The sequence below is a fragment of the Hemiscyllium ocellatum genome, chromosome 8 (assembly GCF_020745735.1).
Source record: "Hemiscyllium ocellatum isolate sHemOce1 chromosome 8, sHemOce1.pat.X.cur, whole genome shotgun sequence".
Taxonomy (NCBI): domain Eukaryota; kingdom Metazoa; phylum Chordata; class Chondrichthyes; order Orectolobiformes; family Hemiscylliidae; genus Hemiscyllium; species Hemiscyllium ocellatum.
Window position 1 is genome coordinate 68,159,511 of NC_083408.1, and position 24,540 is coordinate 68,184,050.

The 24,540-nt window shown below is 40.8% G+C and overlaps 1 protein-coding gene across 6 annotated transcripts in view; it reads right to left on the reverse strand.

Moving 5' to 3' along the window:
• Nucleotides 1-16,917, reverse strand: part of fbxo34 (F-box protein 34) — a 41,620-nt gene extending 24,703 nt beyond the window's left edge. For 3 of the 6 annotated variants that reach the window (XM_060829134.1, XM_060829132.1, XM_060829131.1), the window contains exons 1-2: nucleotides 16,675-16,917; nucleotides 7,554-7,634 (exon numbers count right to left, since the gene is read on the reverse strand). The gene's annotated coding sequence lies outside the window, so the exon portion shown is untranslated. The remainder of the gene's footprint in view (nucleotides 1-7,553; nucleotides 7,635-16,674) is intronic. The other 3 variants (XM_060829137.1, XM_060829136.1, XM_060829135.1) reach the window with 1 other exon arrangement.
• Between the last annotated feature and the right edge of the window lie 7,623 nt (nucleotides 16,918-24,540).

Genomic DNA, 24,540 nt, shown 5'->3' on the forward strand with positions numbered 1-24,540 from the left:
CTATACAAAGATAGGTGGAGGGACAGGTAGCATCGAGGAGGCAAAAAGGCTGCAGAAGGATTTGGACAGGTTAAGAGAGTGGGCAAAGGAGTTGTAAAGGAGTACAACATGGGAAAATGTGTGGTGTGGACTACTTTCTAAATGGGGAAAAAATTCAGAGGTGTGAAGCGCAAAGAGACTTAGGAATACTGAATGGCTGGACAGAGTATGTGTTGGGAAGATGTTTCCATTGGTAAGAAAGACTAAGACTGCCTTAGAGTAAAGAGAAGACCTTTTAGAACAGATAAGGAGAAACTTAATCAGGCAGAGAGTGGTGAACCTATGGAATTCATTGCCACAGAAAGCTGTGGAGGCCAGGTCACTGAGTATATTTGAGATCGAGATAAATGGGTTCTTGAGTATCAAATTACTCGAGGGTGACAGGAAGAAAGCAGGAAAATGGGGTTGAGAAACTCATCAGCCATGATTAAATGGCAGAGCAGACTCAATGGGTTGAATGGCCTAATCTCATGGTCTATCTGGATGCATCAGAATGCTATGGCAATTGCTCTTCCCAAGACAAAAACTACAGAGTTGTGAACACAGCCCAGACCATCACAAAAATCAGCCTTCCATCCATTGGCTCCATCTATATTTGCCGCTGCCTCAGGAAAGCAACCAACGTAATCAGAGACCCCTCTCTTCCACCCTCTTATGTCAGGCAGAAGATACGAAAATTTGAATACACATACAAACAGATTCAAAACTGTTTCTTCCCTGCTATCAGACCTTTGAATAGATTTCTCAAATGTTAATGTTGATTCCTGCAGCTCTAACACTGTATTCTGGAACTCTTCTGCTACCTGATGCACCTTGCATGTCTAAAGCATGCAAAACAACAGTTTCACCATGTTGGCACGTGACAATGATTAATCAATTCAAATTCATCAGGCAAAATAGATAATGCAGCTAGAAATAGAAAAGAAAATACAATGAAATTGTAAAGAAAGGGAAATAGGTGAACTTTAACTTCAAGACTTGAATTTCAGGAGACAGAAAGAAAAAAAAGCGAGCACTCAAGAGGTTGGAGCTAGATATCCGGCAAAGTAAAAAGGATAGGGCAATGGAACGGAGACAGCTTGTAGCCTTACATGTGACACATTTGCTACTTGACATGCAGGAAAACACTTGACCACGGTGGGGAAGGCCCATTTGGGAACATCTGTTCTTAGTGTTAATGGATCGGCATAAATAAGGTGATAACATTTGTTTACTTGTGGAATGTGTGGCAGTACTTCCTTCTCACACAGGGGGCTGGAAGATTGTGCATATTTCACAGTAGGATGTCTGATAACTAAAGTTATGGTTATATCAAAGACTCTTAACAAAACTCATACTCAATAGAAAAAGATCTTGTAATTTAATAAGCTAAGTGGAATATGCACGTAAGAGAACAATCCTGATAGATCTTCACATATATCACACTGAGCAGATTTGAATTTATGAATCTCAGCTCCCTCATCCTGATTGTTCTGGAATGGTGAATGTCTCATTACCCTTACAGGCTAGGAAAACACAAAGGCTGAAGCTGACATAGTAAGGAAGTTGGAAGGGGTGTGTGTGTGTGTGTGTGTGTGTGTGTGTGTGTGTGTGTGTGTGTGTGTGTGAGAGAGAGAGAGCGAGAGAGAGAGCGAGCGAGAAAAAAAAGAAAGAACATTCCTCTGTAAATTACATTCACTGAGTGAAGGGTTCAGGGGTGGGGGAGGGGGAGGGGATGGAAACCCGTGGAAAGATCGACTCTGTGGTCTGATTTGAGTGAACAATGGCTTGTCTTGGATTGAATGTCTGTGTGCTATTCCTGGATCTCGAGATTTATATTCTAGTGATCCAAGATGATTTTTAAAGAAAAAGCCATTTTCTAAGACATGATACTGGACAGGTTAGCTGAGCGGGGTTACCTTCTGACCTTTCCCATATAGTTTAGACTAGGCCCTCGATATGATGTCCTGTTAAAAGGGAAGGGTTATCTAGCCAAAGCAACTGGCCATTTGGGGCCTGGCTGGATCAAGATTTCCCACTTTGATGAGCACATAGCTTAATTAGTCAAGTGTACTCAGACCTGTCAATGGGTTTCTCTTACTCTACTAACTTTTTGCCTTTTTATTACTGCTTATCTGATTAAGGACAGTGGAGTTTTTATAATTTTAATGCCAAATTTTGTATAAAGACAGCTTGTTTGCAGCAATTAGGAGAGTAGCCTGAGAGAGCTCTTAGGGGTAATAAGAGCTGGCACCACTACTCTGCTAATAGTTTTAGAACCTTAGTTCAATTCTGGCTTGTAAGTATCAATGTTATAGTGTAACATTGACACCATTGGTAAGTAAAAGGTAATAATTTAAACTAAACTGTCTGTAAGAGTTTTATATCCCAGACTACCACAGAGCACAATCTTTTGGGAAAAACCAAGAAAGGCCTACAAGTCAAGTCCATCGGGGATTCCCTTGGCCACCTCAAGTAAGTACTTTAACAGAACTGAAACAAGAATGCAAGCTTAGGCAGATGGAGTTGAAAAAAAAGTGACTTCATAAGAAACAGGCTCTGACGAGGATACCATTCCATAATCTAAAGTCGAGGAAGGAAATGTTTAAATTTGTACAAGCCGTACTAAAATTTGAGGGAAAGGATATGGAGTTGATTGGCTGTTTGAAAAAGGTAGCAAAACAAATGAAAATGGCCAAAGGAAAACAGAACAAGTTGATAGTTGGAGCCCATTAAATTTATACATCATTATCAGAAAAGTTTTCTGCAGATAATGAGTGAATTGCTGAAGCATATAGGCAGATGTTTTGAAACTGAAGGAAACAGCCTGGGCAAATACACAGTGCATTTAGAAGGGTAAAGCAAAGCAATTTTGACTGGCAGAAATGATTCTCTTACAAGAATTTAAAAACACACTATCTTGAGTATTTAAAACCCATGTTGAACACCAAAGAGCTGCAACTGCGAGATAGGCAGCAGGAATAGCTGACAATTACCCATGATACATAAACCTAACTCTGAGCGTTATCTATATCACTGGTAAAATTAATGTGATGGCAAATGCATAAACAAGAATGCAAGGATGCTGGAATAGTTTGTAAACTGAAAAAAAAAGAAAAAACTGCAAAGATTCTGCATCAACTAATGATCTTGTAACTACCATTTTATTAGTTAAAAAGCATCATGTTCATTAACATCCTTTAGGGAAGAAAATCGCCCTTTTTCCATTTCCAGCTCCACAGTCATGGGCGAGTTAACTAATCGCTGAAATGATCTCTTAGTTCTCAAGAAGGTTGTTCATCACGACTTTCTCAAGGCCTTACCAATCATGTCCACATCCTATAATTTTATTTTGAAAAACTGATTTATCAAAGGATTTAGGATCTTTCAATCCTGTTTAACTCGTTTTTCATGGACAAATTTGTGAAGGAATTACAAAAACTCAGAAATATACAATAACCAGCATACAAAAATTCTCAATTTGCATTGTCTCAGTCTTGGTATCTATTGCAACTAATCTAGTGAACCAAGTACAGTTTTTGAAACTTTTACTAATCTGGTAGTATTCATGATCTAAGAAACAGCAAAATTGCTCTGACGCATGATTACCATGGGCACAGAATGGCAACAGTGTTTAGGGGTGAGTAATGGGTCTGGATGGGATGCTCTTCAGAGGGCTGGTATTATTAATCTACACCAGGAGGTAAGTGCAGGTTGAATTCCAGCAAAATTCAAAAGAATATGATAACATGGACTGGCAGGAGAAAAATAAATCAGGCAAGCTAACAGATTATTGCTGAAAGTTAATTGGATCAATAATACCTTTCAAAGAATATGCCTTATCTCATCGATCTGGCACATGTGCAACTTCCGTTGCAAGCTTGTGAGGTTATCTACCATCAACACATTGTATGATGTGTAATCGTACTCTTTATAGTAAGACATTTGGTACATGTGCAGATTAATATTATTGGACATATTGTTAAGACAACTTCAAATATTACAAAACTATTTGCCAAGATTTAATCATGTGCATTATGAAAGGGATTTCTTAAAAATTCCTGAGATCTGGTGTCTCTGACACTGCCCTCGACTTAATACCTATTGAGGTGGTGGTGAAGAACTGCCTTTTGAACCACAGCAATCTGGGTGGTGAGGGAACTCCTATGGTAGTTTTGCACAGTGAATTCCAATATTTTGCACCAGCTGCAAGAAGTAAAAGCAATTTATTTTCTAGTTAGAAACAGGCACAACTTGGAAGTGAGTTTATTAGATGGTGACAGTCTTCTCATGCACATACTGTCCCTTGCTAATTTATTTCTTTATCTACTCAGATAAAGTACACGACTATATTTGCAAACAATGTTTTTATTAGCAACTACATCCAGAATATAAAACCAATCAAAATTAATGGAGTCTTCATTACACCACATGAGGAGCCAGTGTGAACAATATATAGACTTTCATGCCTACTCTCATTCAATAAAATCATGTTTGACTGGACTGTGGCCTGAACTCCACCCTGCTGCATGATCATTTGCAGCTATGTTCGATTAGAGTTCCTTTCGTTATTGATTTCATTAAAAATTTATTTTTTTCCAACTAGATACATTTGAGAATAAAACACCTGTTTTTTTAAAATCATCAAATCTGTCCCATTAAAGTATAGGTGATCGTGCAAGATGCATTAGGTTGGAAAGATCACTGAAATATGAAGTATATTGAATTGGATCATTCATGTGCTGCTGTCATATCACAGAATCTCTACAGTGTGGAAGCAGGACCTTTGACTCAAGAAGTCCACACCAACCCTCTGAAAAGCATCCCATCCAAACCCATTCCCTATTACTCTACATTTACCCCTGACTAAAGCACCTAACCTACACATCCCTGAACACAACGGGCAATTCATCTAATCTGCACATCTTTGTATTGTGAATGAAAACTGGAGCAGTGCTAACCACTGAGCCTCATGTATGTTACTTTCTCTTGTTGACTGCTTCCCATTACTTTGTTGTGCAAAAATTGAATGATTTGACCTTGAAAGAGTCCAAAATATCCCCTTACAGATGTTTAATGTAACTGTAACAAGCAAGTTTATTGTGCCTCTATTTGAAAGTAGTCACTAGAGGCCAGACATGTTCCCACTTCCCTCAGATTCCTTTGATATGTCAAATTTGATCAGGTCCCAACACATCACTCCTGTCCAGTTGATTATTGCCCTCTCCCTTGGCAGGATAAATGTATGGATAAACCAGGCCAATGGCTCTACAGCAGAACAGAAACCTGCTTTGTGAACTATGCGGAACGCTTTATCGACACCAGCAAGTTCGCCCCTATCGACTGGAACAGACATTAAAACGCAGAAAGTCACCAGACAGTTCGAGTGACTGAGTGAGCAGGAGTATACTGTGGAACAGCAGCACAAAAGACTTAACACATGGCACAGGGCGTGTCAGGCACAGTGCAGAGTGGGCAGGAAGCATTGCTGGGGCACAGCTCTACAGGACTTGCTAGCCCCGACTGCTCTGGGAAGGACCTTAACTCGGACTATTATGTCCTCGATACCGAGTCTCCTGTACAATCATCTTGCCATTCAGAAATAAAGCATGGAGGCATTTTTAACACAAACATGCACTCAATACAATGAAACACGGTGGTGTCTTCAGCAAGAAAAATTAAATCTGGTATCCAAGATTAAATTGTCTATTCAGACTGGGATTCATTATTTTTGTAGAGAGAACAGGTTTGGTGCTGCAGGATTTTTTTTTAGCTCCCCTTATTTGCAGTTGAATGATTGGACAATCTTTATTGTTTATTTAGGGGATGTGGACTCAGCTGACTGCTCCAGTATTTATTGTCCATCCATATTTGGCCTTGAAGCTGTGATAATGAACTGCTCTCAAACCAATTCAGTCCTTTTGGTGTAGGTATTCCCATAGTGCTGTTAGGGACGGAATTCCAGAATTTTGACCCAACAGTAGAATATCTCCACTGACCATTTTGACTTTTAAAATAGTAGTTAAGCTGACAGGCTATGGCACTGCAGTACAGGAAGCCATTCATGTAGGAGGGAATTAAAAAGGAATGTAGTGGTGGTAGCGGACCATGTGGAGGATTTACATAGTTTTCTACAGCAGGCTGCAAGAGCCCAGGTGCTGCTGTTGTCTGCCTGGTGCTAGAATTCAGTCTATGCACTTTGAGCTAGAGAAGAACTTGCAGTGGTGAGGGGAGGATCCAGTTTTTGTGCTCCACATTGACACCAGCAATACAGGTGGAATGAGGGAAAAAAGAAAGAGTTGTGCTGAGGGATTATAAGAAGTTAAATATCAAATGAAAAAGCAGAATCATAACAGTAATCATCTCCAGATAATCACGTGAACGACAGTATAGCGGAATAAATTGCTTTTTAAAAAAAAGAAACACCCACCTATAGACAGATGATTATCTAAAATATATCAAGAGTTTAGATTGCAGAACAATTTTATGCACTGAATAGTGTAACAAGAAAAATTAAAAAGGACAGAAACACAAGTGTAAGTTCAATGCACTTTGCAAGACACACCACACTCGCATTTGTGTAGCACGTTTAAGATAGAAAATATCAAGACACTCCACACCTGGAGTTAAAATATTTGAATATGATCTAGAGATTAAGAAGTTTTAAGGCTGAAGCAGCCATTATATGGGATAAGTTGAGTATACAGACAGAAAAAAATATGTTCCACACTAGAAGTCAATATGGCCTTGTCAAGGAAAGGTTATGGGCGAAACACTTAATTGAGTTCTTTGACAAGGCGACACATTGTGGATGTTGTATATTTGGACTTCCTGAAAGCATTTGATACAGTGCCACATGGTAGGTTATATAGCAAAATAGAATGGTTTGGGATTGATGGGTCCTTGGCAGCATGGATTAGAAACAGGCTAAAAGACAGGAAACTGGAGGTAGGTATAGATGGGCATTCCAGATTTCTCAAATTGAAAGTGATGTTCCCTAGGGATTGGTTTTGTGAGCCTTGCTTTTTTCAAACTTATATAGTGATTTAGAAATGGGTTTTGAGAGCAAACTATCTAAATTTGTAGATGATACTAGCTAGGGAGAATATCGAATTGTGAGGATGATGCTGAGTGACTCCAAAGGAAAACTGAAAAATTCGCCAAATGGGCAAACACTTGGCAGATGAATTTCAACACAGAAGACTGTGATGCATTTTGGTAGGCTCAGAAGTCTAACTTTGAGGGTAGTATTCCTTTTTGATTCATCTGTGGAATGTGGACACTGCTGGCTGGTCAGTGTTTATTGCTTGCCCCAAATTGCCCATGAGAAGGTGGTGGTAAACTGCAGTCCATGTTCTGTGGGTTGACCTACAATACTATTAATGAGGGAATTCCAGGAGAAGAGTGACCTCACTGTTCATGTGCATGACTCTCTGAAGGTGGGCAGGCAAGCTGAAAAAGTTACAAATGCTTATAGGATCCTTTGGTTTATAAATATACGCAAAGAGTGTAAAAGTAAAGAAGCGATACTATACCTCTACAAATAATTGGTCAGACCACGTTTGGAGTAGTGTGTTCATTTCTGTCCACCTTATTTATGGAAGGACGTTAAAGCCCTGGAGAGAGTTCAAAGGACATTTATTAGATTGATACCAGGAATGAACGATTTTAAATACAAGGAAAATTTAGAGAGGTTGGGCTTATTCTCCTTGAGCAGACAAGATTAAGAGATGACCTTATTGAGGTTTTCAAAATTATCAGCAATTTTGACAGGGTAAAGAAGGATATTGTGTTTTCAATAATTAGGAGTCACAATTTGAACACTGTCAGCAAAAGAACGAGGAATGAGATGAGAAACTTCTTTACTCAGTTGTTAGGATTTGGAATGTGCTGCCTGGGAGAGTGGGAGAGGTGAAATCGATAGGTGGTTTCAAAAGACAACCGAATATATATTTTACAGTAATCAAGTTAAAGGGCTACAGAGATAGGGCTGGAGAGTGGGAGCAGCTGGGTAGCTAGAGAGGCAGTTCAGACACCCTGGTCACTGGAAGTATCCTGAAGGGCTCATGCCCGAAACTTCGACTCTCCTGCTCCTTGGATGCTGCCTGACCCGCTGCACTTTTCCAGCAACACAATTGCCCATGTCACACAGGTGGAGTATACTGCTTGGCTGAGCTGCTTTGCCATATCTTCCCCTTAGATTATTCTGTGTACTTCTTCTCATGTTGTTGCCATGCTGTATATGACTATGTAATGAATATTAAATATGTACCAGGGGCCTTACCATATTTGTTGTTTCATTCTTAAATCAAACTAAAAATCAATTTTTACTTATAAAAGACTGTACGGGGAAATACTCACTAAATTTCTAACCAAGACCACTACTCATCTTTTTCCTTCTTCAACCACTGATGGTGGGTGAAAACAGCCAATGCTGAAGATCTGTAAGTCAGATAGTGTCCATAGTTTGCTCACTCTGTCTCCATGGATGCTGTCTGGCTTGCTGTAATCTCCAGCACTGGTTGTTTTCAGCACCGATTCCATCATCTACAGTAATTTACTCCTATGCTGATGGGTGGGATTTTTCTTTATAGGAAAGACAAACTTATTCTGAATAGTCTAGAACATCTCTTTAAACATTTGTCACTGCTTCTCTATCTTGCAGTATTCCAGCCAGCCACTTCAGCTTTAAATGCCCCGTAGTTTTCCTTACTTTAATTTAAAATACACATCTTAAAGCCACTTCCTCTCTCCTTCAAAATGAGAACTGTTGCTTCCTTCAGGTGCCTTTAATCTAAGGTTATTAATCCTACCAAATTACACAACATCAAGTCTAATACAGCCCACCTTCTGATAGTTTTAGAGCAGCATGTTCTGGAACCAATTTTAACATCATCCTGTATACTCAATCTGGTTTCCAGTTCGCACATAGATTAAAATAACCCATGATTATTGTTGTCCTTTTATCACAAGCATCCAATATTCCCTCTTGTATACTTAAGAAGTATAGAACAGACCCTTCAGTCCAACCAGTCTATGCTGACCATACTACCCAAAATCCCTTGTCCCATAACATCCTAAACACTTCTTATTCATGCACTTATTGATATGTCTTTTAAATGTACACGTAAGCCCTTCACTAAAACTTTTTGGGGAAAAATGCCTTCCAGTTTGTGTTGGAATCCAAATAACTTATGGAAATGACAACAGAATTGTTCCACGTGTTCTAATTCATTCAAAACACTCTTCCCCCAGTGTTTTTAGCAGAACAAACCCACATAAACAAGGCACTGTGGGGTGTAATCAAAACAAGTTCATGGTCTGAAATTGCTGAATTCAATGTTTATCAAATTATCAATGGTCTTGACAAGGTGGATGTGGAAAGAATGTTTACTCTTGTGGGTGATTGCAGAACAAGGGAGACACTGATTTAAGGTTGTGGAGACTTTGGAACACTGTCTCAGGACAGGGAATACTGAATATCTTTACGACAGAGATGAAAAGATCCTTGTTGGGCAAAGAAATCAAGAACTTAACACTAGCAGATGAGAACAGAGAAGTCAGACACATATCAACCACGACCTTACTGGATGGTTTAAAGGGCTGAATGGCCTGTTTCTGTTCTTGACATGGATTCATCTGCAAGCTCAGTATTTTATGCTGCTCAAGCATCTGCACACAGAAGACAATTTTCACTCATGTTGTTGTTCTTGCTAAATAATCCCTTAAATAAGTCAGACTTTGTTGACGGAGTTGTAATTGTATTTTTAAAACATGTATGAATTGCACAATTAATGCTAAACACTTTCACTGTTTCTGAAAAGCTAATCTTGTATTTTGTTTTAGAATATCAACTTTTGCCAGAGTGACTAAAAATTCCAAATATTTCATTTTTTAAAAAGTTTCTTTACGAGTTACCTTAACCTAAACACATTCATTTATTTTGCCATCTGAAAATTTTTTTCAAAAAAAGTGATAAGTTTTGAAAATTTTTAACTTTCTAGTATGTTTGTGAATCGCTCAATGAGATTGGCTGTCAACCTCTTTATCGATATTACTGTTGCTGCAGCCAAGCCATCCCTTTACATAGCACCAGATTTAAAAGTGCCACTAATGAAAGTGAAAAACCATACCACAGCAATTGCTCGATCATTGTGGGAACCTGAGGTCGCTGACAGCACCCTTGAAGGAAATCAATGCTATTTTGCACAATGATCTCTGAAAAAAGTGTTCCTTAGATTCCTGCCGTCTAAAAACGTTAAACATTATTCTCTACATTCTGACGTAAACAGTCCTTTTACTGCTGCCATACAGCCATTAAAATTATGCACTAATTTTATCAACTAGTCTCTTACACAAACATTAAGTATCTTTCAGACAACATAAAGTATCCTCGTACAAGTACTAATGACTTCTCATTTTTTAAAGTGTACTAATTTTATGATTATTACTCTCATGAAACAGCTTCTCTTCAAATAGTAACCAAGAATTACTATCGATTGAAATGAATTCTCAGTGCACCTGTACCTAGCATTTGGATAAATCTTGGCCATTTTCCACACTTCTCATTGACATTTCTTTGCTAATATTCTTTGGACATATAGTACAGAACATTTAAAACCTTTGATTAGGTTAAAATATTGCCTTTCACTCCAGGATATTATTTGTAGAAAGATTTTAAGTGAACTACTTTAAAGACATGCCATTAAAAGGAACTGGGTTTCATACTAGGCTTAACACACCTTTCACCAAGTCAGTATTATGGAATGAATGCCTGCTCCTTATGCTGGTTATGAAGTCTCAAGTGAAATAAGATTGTGGGTGGCCTCATGTTAATTCCTATTGTGTATGGGTCCAGAGCAGAGAAATTCCCTCAGTTCAGCACTAAACAAATAATATCATACAGAAGGCACAATATGCAGTATAAAAGGTAAAAGAACATCTGAGCTTCCCACCCATACTGGAGGGCAGTGCAAAGGAACCTTTATCGTCATAATAACTGTGCTGCATCTATTTTGGGAACACAGCAGCAGACACTAATGTCACCCATTAGTGATGTGTGTGTGGAAATTGTGGAGGCACTAGTAACAATCTTCCAATCCTTCTTAGATACGGGGCACCTGATTAAATAAAAAAAAACACAAAAAAGCAATTTTTCCTCATCTCAGTTTTAAATCTACTACCCTTATCCTAAATTTACAACTGTTTATTCCAGATTGCCCCATAAGAGGAACCAGCCTCTCTATATCTACTCTGTTTACTCCCTTTAACATCTTATATACCTCAAATCCCCTTTAGTATCTTACAGACCTCACGTTTGATAAAACTATTCACTTTTTGATTATTCAATAAGTTAAGGCTGACCCCAAACACATCTACAGTGTTTTCCTTGCTGAATATTAGAGTCCAAATGGAACATTAAAATAGATTTTTCCCACTAAAGTCATCAGAAAGAGAACAAGAACTCTAGTTATTACGAAGATTTCTCAGATATTTACTAATACTGTGATTATGAAATTTTAAACCTGGAAGAGCACATTACTAAAATTCCAACACACCAACAAATCTTGTAAAAAAAGAAATATCCACTGCAACCTTGCACCCAGGTTTGGGAAATGCACTTACTAAAATATCTTAGTTGAATACACAGTGACTGTAATAATTCCAAAAGTAATACCAAAAAACTAGTCAAATTTTGTCAGACATTTTAAAAAGATGGAGTCTATTATGACTGTATAATCTCCAAAGTGGAAATAAATTTTAATTCACTTCCAAAAGGGATTCAATAAAAAAAAAACACACACACACACACACACACACACACTTTTTTGCTTCCTCTGATGAGCAAAAGGAGAAAGAGTGGGAAGTAGACCCATGGACATCGATTTTTAAGTTAATGTCAAAATGTTCAAAAGAAAAGCTAGTCACAGCCACTGTCATACACCAAGATGCCACCCACAAATTCAAACAGAAGAACATAGCAATTCAAACAGGTTAAGCTTCTGAGCTTAAGAGGGCTGCTAAAACGTAGATTCAAAAATTAGCACTACCCACTAGTCTGCTACTTTTGGGGGTAGAGCAACCTGAAATAATGATGAGTTGTCATGTTAGAGCTTTTAATCAGAAGAGCATTACACAAAACCAGAGTAAGTGTAATTTTCATTTAATGTATTGATATCAATACACTAAACATTTATGACAAAAGTCGTGGTCTGTAAGATAGTGCAAAGCTTTTTGAATGCAGAGCCTTAGAATTTTCAAATCACTTTCACAAACATGATCAGCAAGACAGTCTGTGTTTGGAACTGCAGGAGATGGAGTAGATACTAAACAAGGATTTTGCATCAGGGTTTGCAGTGGAGGAAGACATGGAAGACACAGAATATGGTGACATCTTGAAAACATGCCCATATTACTGAGGTGGTGGTGCAGGATGTCTTAAAACGCAAAATGGCGGATAAATCCCCAGGACCTGATCAGGTGTACCCTAGAACTCTGCGGGAAGCTAGGGAAGTGATTGCTAGGCCCCTTGCGGAGATATCTGGCTCGTAGTTATAGATGAGGCGCTGGAAGACTGGATGTTGGCGAACGTGGTGCTACTATTTAAGGAAGGTGGTAAGGACAAGCCAGGGAACTATAGACCAAGCTGGACATCGGAAGTGGGAAAGTTGTTGGAGGGAATCCTGGGGGACAGGATTTCCATGTAATTGGAAAGGCAAGGACTGAATAGGGTTCGTCAACATGGCTGTGTGTGTAGGAAATCATGTCTTACAAACTTGAATCGAATTTTTTTGATGAAGTAACAAAGAGGATCGATGAGGGTAGAGCAGTGGACGGGATCTATATGGACTTCAGTAAGGCGTTCGACAAGGTTCCTCATAGTTGACTGGTTAGCAAGGTTAGATCACATGAGAATAGCTATTTAGATTCAGAACTGGCTTGAAGGTACAGACAAAGGGTGGCGGTGGAGATTTGCTTTTTAAGACTGGACATCTGTGACCAGTCGACAGCAAAGAGTACAATGGGATCTTGATCACATCGAAGGGAGGACTGCAGATGCGGGAGATCAGAGTTGAAAAGTGTGGTGCTGAAAAAGCACAACTGGTCAGGCAGCAGCCAAGCAGCAGGAGAGTCGATGTTCAAGCATAAGGCCTTCATCAGGAATAAGGGGGTGGCCAAAGGGGACTGAGAGATAAGTGGGAGAGGGGTGAGGCTGGTGGTGAGAGGTTGTTTGGGGGGGGGGGGGGGGGGGGCATTGGCTGGGAATGCAATAGGCAGATAAAGGTGGGGGTGAAGGTGATAGGTTGGAGTGGAGGGTGGATCGGATAGGTGGGAAGGAAGATGGACAAGTAGGGTGATGCCGAGTTGGAAGGTTGAATCTGGGATAAGGTGGGGGAGGGGAAATGGGAAACTGATGAAATCCACATTGATCCCGTGTGGTTAGAGGGTCCCAAGGCAAAAGATGAGGACTTCTTCCTCCAGGCATATAGTAGCTAGAGTCTGGCAGTGGAGGCAGCCCTGGACTTGCATGTTGGCATTCTGTCTCTCCAATCTACATTTCAGAGAATATCTCTGGGACACGCACTAAACAACCCACCACCCTGTGGGCGAACACTAACTCTCCCTCCCAATCTGCCAAGGACATGCAAATCCTAAGCCTCCTCCACCACCAAACCCTCCAACCACATGGAATCAATGAGGATTTCACCAATTTCCCAACTTATCCATTCCACCCTCTCCTCTGACCTATCACCTTCATCTACCTATCACATTCCCAGCTATCTGCCCCCTAACTCCACTCCCATTAATCTTTCAGGCCCCTTGGGCCACCCCCTCATCCCTGATGAAGAGTTTTGTTTGAAATGTCAACTCTCCTGCTCCTTGGATGCTGCCTGACCTGCTGTGCTTTTCTAGCACCACACTCCCTCTCTTGATCAGATGGGCCAATGGGCTGAGCAGTGGCAGACGGAGTGTAATTTAGATAAATGTGAGGTGCTGTATCGTGGAAATCAGAGCGGGACTTATACACTTAATGGTAAAGTCCTGGAGAGTGTTGGTGAACAAAGAGACTGTGGAGCACAGGTTTTTAGTTCCTTGAAACTGTAGTAGATAGGACAGTGTTTAATATGCTGTCCTTTATTGGTCAGAGCATTGAGTATAGGAGTTGGGAGGTCATGTTGTGGCTCTACAGGACATTGGTTCAGCCACCTTTGGAATATTGTGTTCAATTTTGGTCTCCCTTCCATAGGAAAGATGTTGTAAAACTTGAAAGGATGTTGCCAGGATTGGTGGGGTTGAGCTATAGGGACAGGCTGAGGTTGTTTTCCTTGGAGTGTCGGAAGCTGAGGTTATAGAGGTTTATAAAAAATCATGAAGGGCATGGATTGGGTAGATAGTCAAGGTCTTTTCCCTCGGGTGGGAGAGTCCAGAACTACAGTGCATAGGTTTAGGGTGATTGGGGAAAAGATTTAAAAGGGACCTAAGGGGCAACCCAGGTGGTGAGTGTATGGAATGAGATGCCAGAGGACATGGTGGAGACTGGTACAATTACAACATTTAAAAAGGCATTTGGATGCGTATATGAATAGGAAGGGTTTAGAGGGAGAGACAAGAATGTGGTGCTGAAAAAGCACAGCAGGTCAGGCAGCTTCTGAGCAGTAGAATTGACGCTCTGGGCAAGAGCCCTTCTGAAGAAAGACTTGCCTGAAATGTCAATTCTCCTACTCTTTGGATGCTGCTTGACCTGCTTTGCTTTTCTAGCACCACACTGTTGACGCTGATCTCCAGCAGCTGCAGTCCTCACTTTCTCCAGGGTTTAGAGGGATAGGGACCAAGTGTTGGCAAATGGGATGAGATTAATTTAGGATATCTAGTTGGCATGGACGAGCTGGACCGAAGGGTCTGTGTCTGTGCTGTACATCTCTATGACTCTATACAGGCAAAATAACATATTTGCATATGTCCATGATATTTCTGCCTCCTTGCTTTCTCTACGCATAGATAAAATACAACAGCCAGTAATGCAAAAACTGCTATCACAGCAGAATAGCAACAAACCAGCATCTTTCTGAATATCCATATTTTCTAATACTGTTCAGCACTGGATGCCAGTGCATCATACTCTCATGAAGTAGCAAAAAAATCTTGAGGTGGGTCTTGTTTCCAGTGAATGTATATCAGTTTCTTGCCACTTGTACACTATTACAACATGCTGTGGCTACAGCTTCTCAGAGCTGAACTAATATAATTTCAGTTGTCAGTGCCTGTAATAATAGCATTTCAACCCTGAATGTTTTGATTTCAAATCAAACATTTCACATCCCAAATAATCTGATATTCTTCAAAATTGTGCATTCTCACACGCAACAAATTACACTATAGATCTGTATGTCCAAGATTTTTAAAAAATCAAGAATTACAACTCCTCACCATTATCCAATGACTCCAGCTTGTCCACCAATCTCAAATATCCAGTGAGAATGCAACTAGATTTGCAACATCTCAGTATAGTAGAACATATTGTCACAAGCTGTCAAAATTTACTCAAATATTTTCAGTGACTTGTGTTGGCAAATGCAACTGCCAGACTTCACCTACAATCCCAAATATGAATGAATAACCAGTTTTTTTTTGGCGATGTTGGAAAAGAAAAGAATATTGTGACCTTTTTTGAACAGTGCCATAGGAGCTAACATCCTATGTTAACACTCTCAAACTGAATGACAACACAGGTTACATGTTAAAACATGGTGCAAGCTTTGAATTTACAAACTCTTAAACTAGAGGCAAAAGTGCAAACACACAATTGTTGACTACATAGAATACACCCCACAAACCATCACCAACAGGAAAAACGTTTATAAAGCATCTAAACAAATGCCCAATCATTACACTGCATAGGGTGTTTTTTTAAACAATTTTAGAAACAAGAGCACATTTAGTTCCAGCAACACATGAACATTTCTTCTCAACAAATCAGACACTGTACAGTGGGCATGGAAGATTGATAAGGAAGGATCTTCTAGTTTCCCTCACCATAACTTAAACTGAGAACATCCAGTTCAGCATGAAGAGGTGCAATGTTATCAAATTAGCTACAACACCTACATAACTCTAGCAACAACAGAACATTTCTTTTTGCAGAATTAGATCGTGTACGGTTCTTCAATTGGTAATTATAAGGCCAAATAAAGTGGAACAGAATGTAAGAAATTACGTACAAAAATGTACAAAGAGAGGCTAGGAGAGGCTGCTGGAACAAACTCTGATCAAATTAGAAAGGTTTGGCCTGAATTTGGCTATAAAACATTTGCAGCTATTGACCTCTAGATATTTGGATCGACATTCGGGGTTTAGTATTTCCCTCAGTATGTCAATGACAGCTACCGCTCCGGCCCCAGGCAAGAGGAGGCAAATAAAAACTCTTACTCCCCTAAACTGCCGCACAGTCCAATTACCAACAGGCGGGAACCTACTCACAACAGAACCCGAGGCTGCGGCCTACCTCTGAGCTTCCCACATTCAAAGGTTTAAAGGCATCCGATTAAACGTGTTAAACTCGACTCGGACACAAAAATCACAGGTCAACCGCACCCCGCCCCCAAACCCTGGGCCGCTCACACCCGGGACGTGGCGGAAAAAAAAGGAAAAACTCACCTGGATTCGGGATATCGAGCCTTGTACCGGTCCCTCGGAATCGGATTTAGAATTCATAGGAGGGACCGGGACTAGCAATACCCCTCCTGGGCTTCACACCCAGAGTGCTTGTTTTTTTCGGTTTACAGCCACCCAACACTGCTGCTGTTATTACCGCCGATACCTCCAACAACACTGCCACTCCTCCCGCACTTTAGGCCACAAGACTGCCGATATCCCAGGGTACTGCGCGCTGAGGAGGTCTCCGATAGCGGACTGTCGATATCCCAGAATGCTGCGCGCTGAGGAGGCCTCCGCTATCCCAGGATGCTGTGCCTGACGAGATTCCGATATCCCAGGGCGCTGCGCGCTGAGGAGACCTCTGATGTCGGACTGATGGTATTAAACGGTGCTGTTCGCGGAGAAAGGGACTGTCGTGTTTGTTTAAAGTCTGGCTTGATCTGGTTCTTCATCAAACTTTCGCGTTCTGTTCAGTCGACTTGTTTGAAAGATGCTACACAGTCTCTGATAAATGTAAATCACGAGTGTTCCAGACAAATGGACTGAGCAGTTTATAAAATGGTACTAACACGGCATCTTTTAAATCTATTGAGAAGGCGTAGGTAACCTAATATTTTGGACTAAATCAAAGCAGAAAACACCGTCATATCAGTCAACGTTTGTAAGGGTGAAATCACACGTCGAAGAGGAAAAAACATATACACAAAAGAGAGGGACGCTCCTTAACCTGCTTCAAAACATAAACTAACTTTTAGTGATATTAACATAATATAAATATAATTAAACAAATCACCCAGTATATTCAAGAAATAGTGTACTTATGAAGGTCAATCAAACGTTACCTTTTTTCACAAATGCAGCCTAACCTGCTGATTATATCCAGTACTTTCCATTTTTCAGACAACAGGTGAATAGTTGAGGTGGTGGATTAGACCAGGACAAATTTGAAATGGAAGCCAGAAAAGCTGACAACATGGAAGGGAAATCAGAAGGCTGAGAAGGAAAAAAAAGTAGACCAATATGAAGCATGCAAGTTTCCTTTGATTGCAGACATTCAAGTACTATATTGTTCTCAATTCAGAACCTAAACAAAGTCCTGTTTGCCCTCTCCAGTAAAAGGTGGGGAGAAAATGAAAAGAGTAAATAAAGAAAAGCACATTTCTTTGCTAAAATAATTTCAATGTTAGAAATATCTGACTGGCATTTGTCAAGTGAGTATGACTCCTCTGTTTTACACCTATTATTGAGATGTACATATATGTTAATTTTAAACTCTAATATCCTAATCTACAGATCAGTGTTGGAACCTGTGTATCCAACCTCTGCTCAAAATGCATGAATGCTGATGCATATTTGCTTTCTGACTGCACCCAAAATGCTTGGGATTCAATTTTGGGAGCAGCCATTTGGAGAAAAGTCAACTCCATAAGTCAAACTGACAGCGTTGGTAAGGACCTGCTCTCTGATCACATGGGCATAAAAAGGCTTAGGATGATTTAGACAAGGTGAATGAGTCAGCAGATGTAGTCCGTGGACAAATGTTGTCTACTTCGGAATGGCAGAATATAATTTAAACAGTTATTCATTGGGAAATGTTGATGTACGAAGGACCCGGGGTGCTTTTGCCCATCGATCATTGTAAGTACACATGCAGTTTGCAGGTAAGACAAGTGGTATGTAGGCTTTGATTCAAAGGGTGTTTGAATACAGGAGCAAGGAGGTCTTACTATAGCTGTACAGGGCCCTTGGTGAGAACACGAGTGGAGTATTGTGTGCGGTTTTGGTCTGCTTACGGAAGAAAAGATCTATTTCCAAAAAAAAGGTAGTGAAGGTTCACCAGACTTATTTTTGGGATGGCAGTTTTGTGATTTGAAAGGAGCTTAGATCTTGCTGTAATCATTGGAGTTTAGAAGAATGAAATGGGACCTTATTGAAATGTGTTAAATTCTGACAGAACTGGACACAGATGCAGGGAAGGTGTTTCTCCTGGCTGGTAGTAAAACTAGAAGTGACCGTTTCAGGATATGCAAGATGAGAGTATCACCTGATCCTGTTGAAATTCAACATTAATACATTTTAGTCTGAGCTGAAGAGAAATTTCATTAACAGAGAAGGTTAAACCAATGGAGGTTTCTGCCATGGAAGGATGTGGAGGCCAAGTCATCAAACACATTTAAGAAAAAAAAGATAGATTTCTAGAAGCTAAATGCATCAAGGGTTTAGAGAGACAGCAGGAGTATGGCAAGAAGAGGGGATCAGCATGATCATGGTGAATGCTGGAGTGGGCTCAATGGGCCAAATGGCCTTATACTCTTATTTTCTATGTTTCCATAAATAATTGTCCACATCAATTCAAGAGCAAATTATGCAACGAATCCAAGAAGAAATCTAAGGCCGGACTAGATTTGTAAATATAAAAACACAATAATGTAAAATGATAAGTAATTCATGATCACTTTCAGAATTTTTGTTGTTTCCATCATTTAAAAATATATTGCTTTGAAATTGACGTTGACTCAGGTTCAGTAACAAAAAGGTATTTGAGCCAGAATTAGCACATATTCACCTCTTTTGTAATGTTCTTTGGTAAATCCCCATATTCCTGTAGGTAAATGTTAAACAGTCAGCGTTATCAAGAATATTTTACTTTCCAAATGAACTGAAGCTGTAAATAAACGTATGTTTGTGACCACTCCGAACTTGCTGGAATACAGTTTCACAAATGCCTGTAAGTGAATGTCAGCATTTGACAACCATGGAGGATATCACCAATTATCACAGAAAAGGTTGGAAATACTCAGCAGGTCAGGCAACAGCTGCAAAGAAAAAAACAGGGTTATTGCTTTTGACCTTTCAATGTGATAGTGTCAACTGATCCTGTGGCATTCACTTTTAAGTACTTTTTAAATAAATATATTTGTTAAGGGATGTGAGATCACTGGCACAGCTGTCACTGTTGCCCACCCCACATTGCCTGATTGAAAGGAGTGGTGAGTCACCTTCTTGAACTGCTACATTCTATATGATTTGATGTTAGGAAGAATGTTCTAAGTTAGTGAAGGCACTGAAGGGACAATGATATAGTTCCAATTTTGAATGGTGTCTAGCTTGGAGCAGAATATTCAGCTGATAGTGTTCCCAAGTAGCTGCTACCCTCTCCTTCGAAGTGGTGGAAATTTTCCAGAAATGTTTGATAGATGCTGTCAAAACAGTTTTTATGAATTATTTTGGTTCAGTGTTTCATTTGGTGGATGAGATGCCAATCGAGCAGGCTTCCTTTTGTTTGATGCTAGGCTGCTTGAATGTTATTTGAAGCTGCACTTATCTGGGCATGTTGAGAATATTCAAATTCACTCCCTTGTACCTTGTAGGTGGGGGAACAGACTTTCGTTAGTTAGGAAATATGGTACTCACTGCAGAATTTTCAGCCTCTGACATATTTTTGTAACCACAGTATTTCTGTGGAAAACTTTTCAGTTTCTGGTCAGCGGTAACTCCCAGGATGTTGATTCAGCAATTGTAATTCTATTACATGCCCAGGGGCATTGATAGATTCTCTCTTGCTTGAGATGGTCAATGCCTGGCAGTTGTGTATTGTGACTGTTTCTTGCCACTCACTTACCAGCCTAAACCTGAATATTGTCCAGGTCTTGTGGCAAAAGGGCATGGGCTGCTTCGTTATTTAAGGAATTGTGAATGATGATAAACATTGTATAATAATCAACAAACATCTGCACTTCCAAGTCAGTTTGATATGTGGCTTGGAGGGAAATTTTAATCCAGTGAAACTGACATGAATCTTCTGTCCTTCTAGTGGTCATAGGAGTGAAAGGTGCTTTTGAATGAACCTTGATGAGATGATGCAGTGCATCTTGTAAATAACTGAGCTGTGCAGTTAATTTCAGTGCCCAAGTCTTGGCGCTGATCCTGGAATGTTGTCAGAGCCAGTAGCCTTCGTCAGAATCTAGTGCTTACAGCCATTCTTTGGCATCAAATGAAGTGAATTGAATTAACTGAAGATTCACACTGTGGTGGTGGTGAGGAGACTTACATAAATTATCCACTTGGCATTTCTGGTTGAAAATGGTTGCAAATGCTTCAGCCTTGTTTTTTGCCTGATTTTTCTGCGGTTTTCCCTTCCTGAAGATGAGAATGCATTTTTAATCCTCTTTTTTTTTCCCTGCTAGTAAATTGGATATTGCCTGGACTGCTGAGCTTAGATACAATCTATTGTTGTTGGATCATTTAGCATTGCCTATTGCTTGCTGGATGCAGATAGTCTTGCTGAGACCTCATTTTTAGGTAAATATATACACTTTTAATTCATCTGTGGGATGTGACCATTTATTGTCCATCCCCAGTTCCCCTTAGGAAGGTGGTGGTGTGCTGCCGCCTTGAACTGCTGAAGTCCGCTTGCTGTGGGTTGACTCACAATGCCATTAGGAAGGGAATTTCAGGATTTTGACCCAGCAATTGTGAAGGAGTGGGGATATATTTCCAAGTCAAGATGGTGAGTGGCTCGGAGGAGAACTTGAAGGTAATGGTGTGCCCATATATCTGCTACCCTGGTCTTTCCAGATGGTCATGGGTTTGGATGGTGCTGTCTGCAAATCTTTGGTGAACTTCTGCAGGGCGTCTTGAAGATAGTAAATAATGCTGCTATTGAGCATCAGTGGTGAAGGGAGCGGATGTTTGTGGATGTGCTACCAAACAAGCAGGTTACTTTGTCCTGGGTGGTGTCAAGCTTCTTGAGTGTTATTAGAGCTGCAGTCTTCCAGATAAGTGGGGAGTATTCCCTCACACTCCTGACTTGTGCCTTGTTGGTGGTGAACAGGCTTTGGGGAGTCAGGAGGTGTTTTTACTCACTGCAGTATTCCTAGCCTCTGGCCTGCTTTTGTAGCCACTGTGTTGATATGGTGAGTCCACTTGAGTTTCTCATAGAATCATCATCATAGAATACCTACAGTGTAGAAACAGGCCATTCAACCCAGCAAGTCCACAACTCCTTCCAAAGAGTAACCCATCCAGACCCATTCCCCTACTACTCTACATTTATCTCTGACTTACGTACCTAACGTACACATCCCTGAACCCTATGGGCAATTCAGTTTGGACAATTTACCTAACCTGCACATCTTTGGATTATGGGAGGAAACCTGGTGAAAACCCATGCAGACACGGCAAGAAGGGGGTGGCATGGTGGCTCAGTGGTTAGTACTGCAGCCTTACAGCGCCAGGTACCCAGGTTCGATTCCAGCCTTGGGTGACTCTCTGTGTGGAGTTTGCACATTCTCCCTGTGACTGCGTGGGTTTCCTCCCACAGTCCAAAGATGTGCAGGTCATGCTAGATTGCCCATAATGTCAGGCGCACGAGTCAGAGGGAAATGGGTCTGGGTGGGTTACTCTTCGGAGGATCGGCGTGGACTTGTTGGGCCGAAGGGCCTGTTTCCATACTGTAGGGGAATCTAATCTAATCTAGAAGTGCAAACTCCACAGAGACAGTCACCCAAGGCCGGAATCGAATCTGGGTCGCTGGCGCTCTGAGGCAGCAGTGCTAAACAAGCCACCGTGCCACCCCATGATCAATGATGACCTCCAAGATATTGATATTGTGGAATTCAGTGATGGTAACATCATTGAATGTCAAGAGGCGGTGGTTAGATTGCCTCTTATTTGTGATGGTCATAGCCTGGCATTTGTGTGGCACACACATTACTTGCCCTCTTGTCTACCCAAATTTGGATATTATCCAAACCTTGTTGCATTTGAACGTGGACTGCTTCGGTATCTAAGGAGTTGTAAATGGTGCTGAACAGTGTGCAGTCATCAGTTGTGAATATCCCCACTTCTGGCCTTATGAGTGACAGAAGGTCATTGATGAAGCAGCTGAAGATGGTTGAGCCTCGGACACAACACTGAGGAGCTCTGCAGAGATGTCCTGGAGCTGAGATGCTCTCCAACAACTACGACCATCTTCCTGTGTGTCAGGTATGACTCCAACCACCGGAGAGTTTGCCTCCTGATATCAAACAGTATAAGCAGCAAGTGACGGAGCTCAGTGATACTACAACCAATGGATCAGATCTAAGTTCTGCAGTCCTGCCACATCCAGTCGTGAATGGTGATGGACAATTAAACAACTCCATAGAGGAGGAGATTCTACAAATATCCTCATCCTCAATGATGGAGAAGCCTAGCACATCAATGAAAAAGATAGGGCTAAAACATTCTTAGCAATCTTCAACCAGAAGTGCCCAAAGGGTGCTCAATCTCAGCCTCCTCCAGTGGTCCCCAGTCTTCAGCCAATTCAATTCACTCCATCTGATATCAAGAAACACTGGATACTGCAAAGGTTACTGACAACCATTCCGTCCACAGTACTGAAGGCTTGTGCTCCAGAACATACCCCTCCCATAGCTAAACTGTTCCAGTATACTTACAACACTGACATCTTTCTGACAATGTGGAAAATTGCCTAAGTATGTGCTACACATTTTTAAAAAAAGGATAAATCTAACCCGGCCAGTTACTGCTCTATCAGCTAGCTCTCGATAATCAGTAAAGTGTTGGAAGGTGTCATCAACTGTGCTTTCAAGCAGCACCTGTTCAGTGACGTCCAGTCTGGGCTCCACCAAGGCCACTCAGTTCCTGACCTCGTTACAGCCTTGATTCAAACATGGACAAAAGAGCTGAATTTCAGAGGTGAGAGTGACATCAAGGCTGCATTCAAACGAGTGTGAAATCAAAGAGCCCCAGCAAAACAGGAAATAATGGGTGTCATTTCTGTCTGAAGTTCACACTTCTGTCTGTCTTGCAATTTGCTTTTGCACCTGGCTTTGTATTGTCGTCAGCATAGATGCATAACATTTAACCTAAGTGAAATGTTGTTAGAATTCTGCCTGTGCAACTGACAGCAAATGGATTCCTCTATTTTGCCATAGAGTTAGTCACCATTTTGATGCTAGGGAGGATGGGTTTTGATTGTTGTGCGATTCTGTGTGAATCACTGCCACATTGGAACCAGACTCCTCTATCCACCTGAGTAGTGACAGGAGGTAGTCTGCCAGACTCAAGGTATTAAGCTCTTTGATAATGTAAAACCACTCCCTCCTCAGGTTAAAGTCTGACAGACTCCAATCGAAATGGGGTAACATTTCCCTCCTACACTGCTCACCAGACTGCTGAACTGCCAGTGTTCTCCTGCACTGAGCCAGATTCATTATCAGGAGCCTTCAGTTGGAAGTCTACACTTTTGTGTTATTAAGGATTCAGGCTTTAACAGGATAGCTATGCAGTCTGCAAAGAGTTTTCCTAGGGCCTCCTGTACAGCACAAAAGTTTAAAGCAGCATGTTGATCAGGCTAATGCTACCAAAGGAATACCAAGTTTGCGTTGCTGACAGTAACTTGAGTTGAGGAGATGCTGGTGTTGGACTCCATTGGCGGAGTCATTTTTCAAAAGAAATGTTGAACTAAGGCCCTAGCTGTCTGTGGATGTAAAAGGTCCAATGTCACTGTTTTGAAGAAGATCAAGGAGTTGACCCCACTGTCTTGGTCCATATTTATCCCACAATCTACAGTACAAAAATAGATCATCTGGTCATTTCCATATGGATGTTTATGGGGCTCCATCGTACACGAGAAATGGGCATCATTGATAGAGGCGGTAGAAATCATTGAGGTAATGAATGAGATCATTGCTCTTTCTTGGTAAACGTTGAAGCAATTTGCCACAGCATTGGCAAATGAGATTGATAGGTAATAGGTGAGATAGAAAAAGGTGGGTGCAAAAATGGTTAGTACCACCTGAGGTAAAGACGTAACTCAGTCTAGTGAGGAGGGAAGTCAGGGCAGAAATGAAGAGTTGC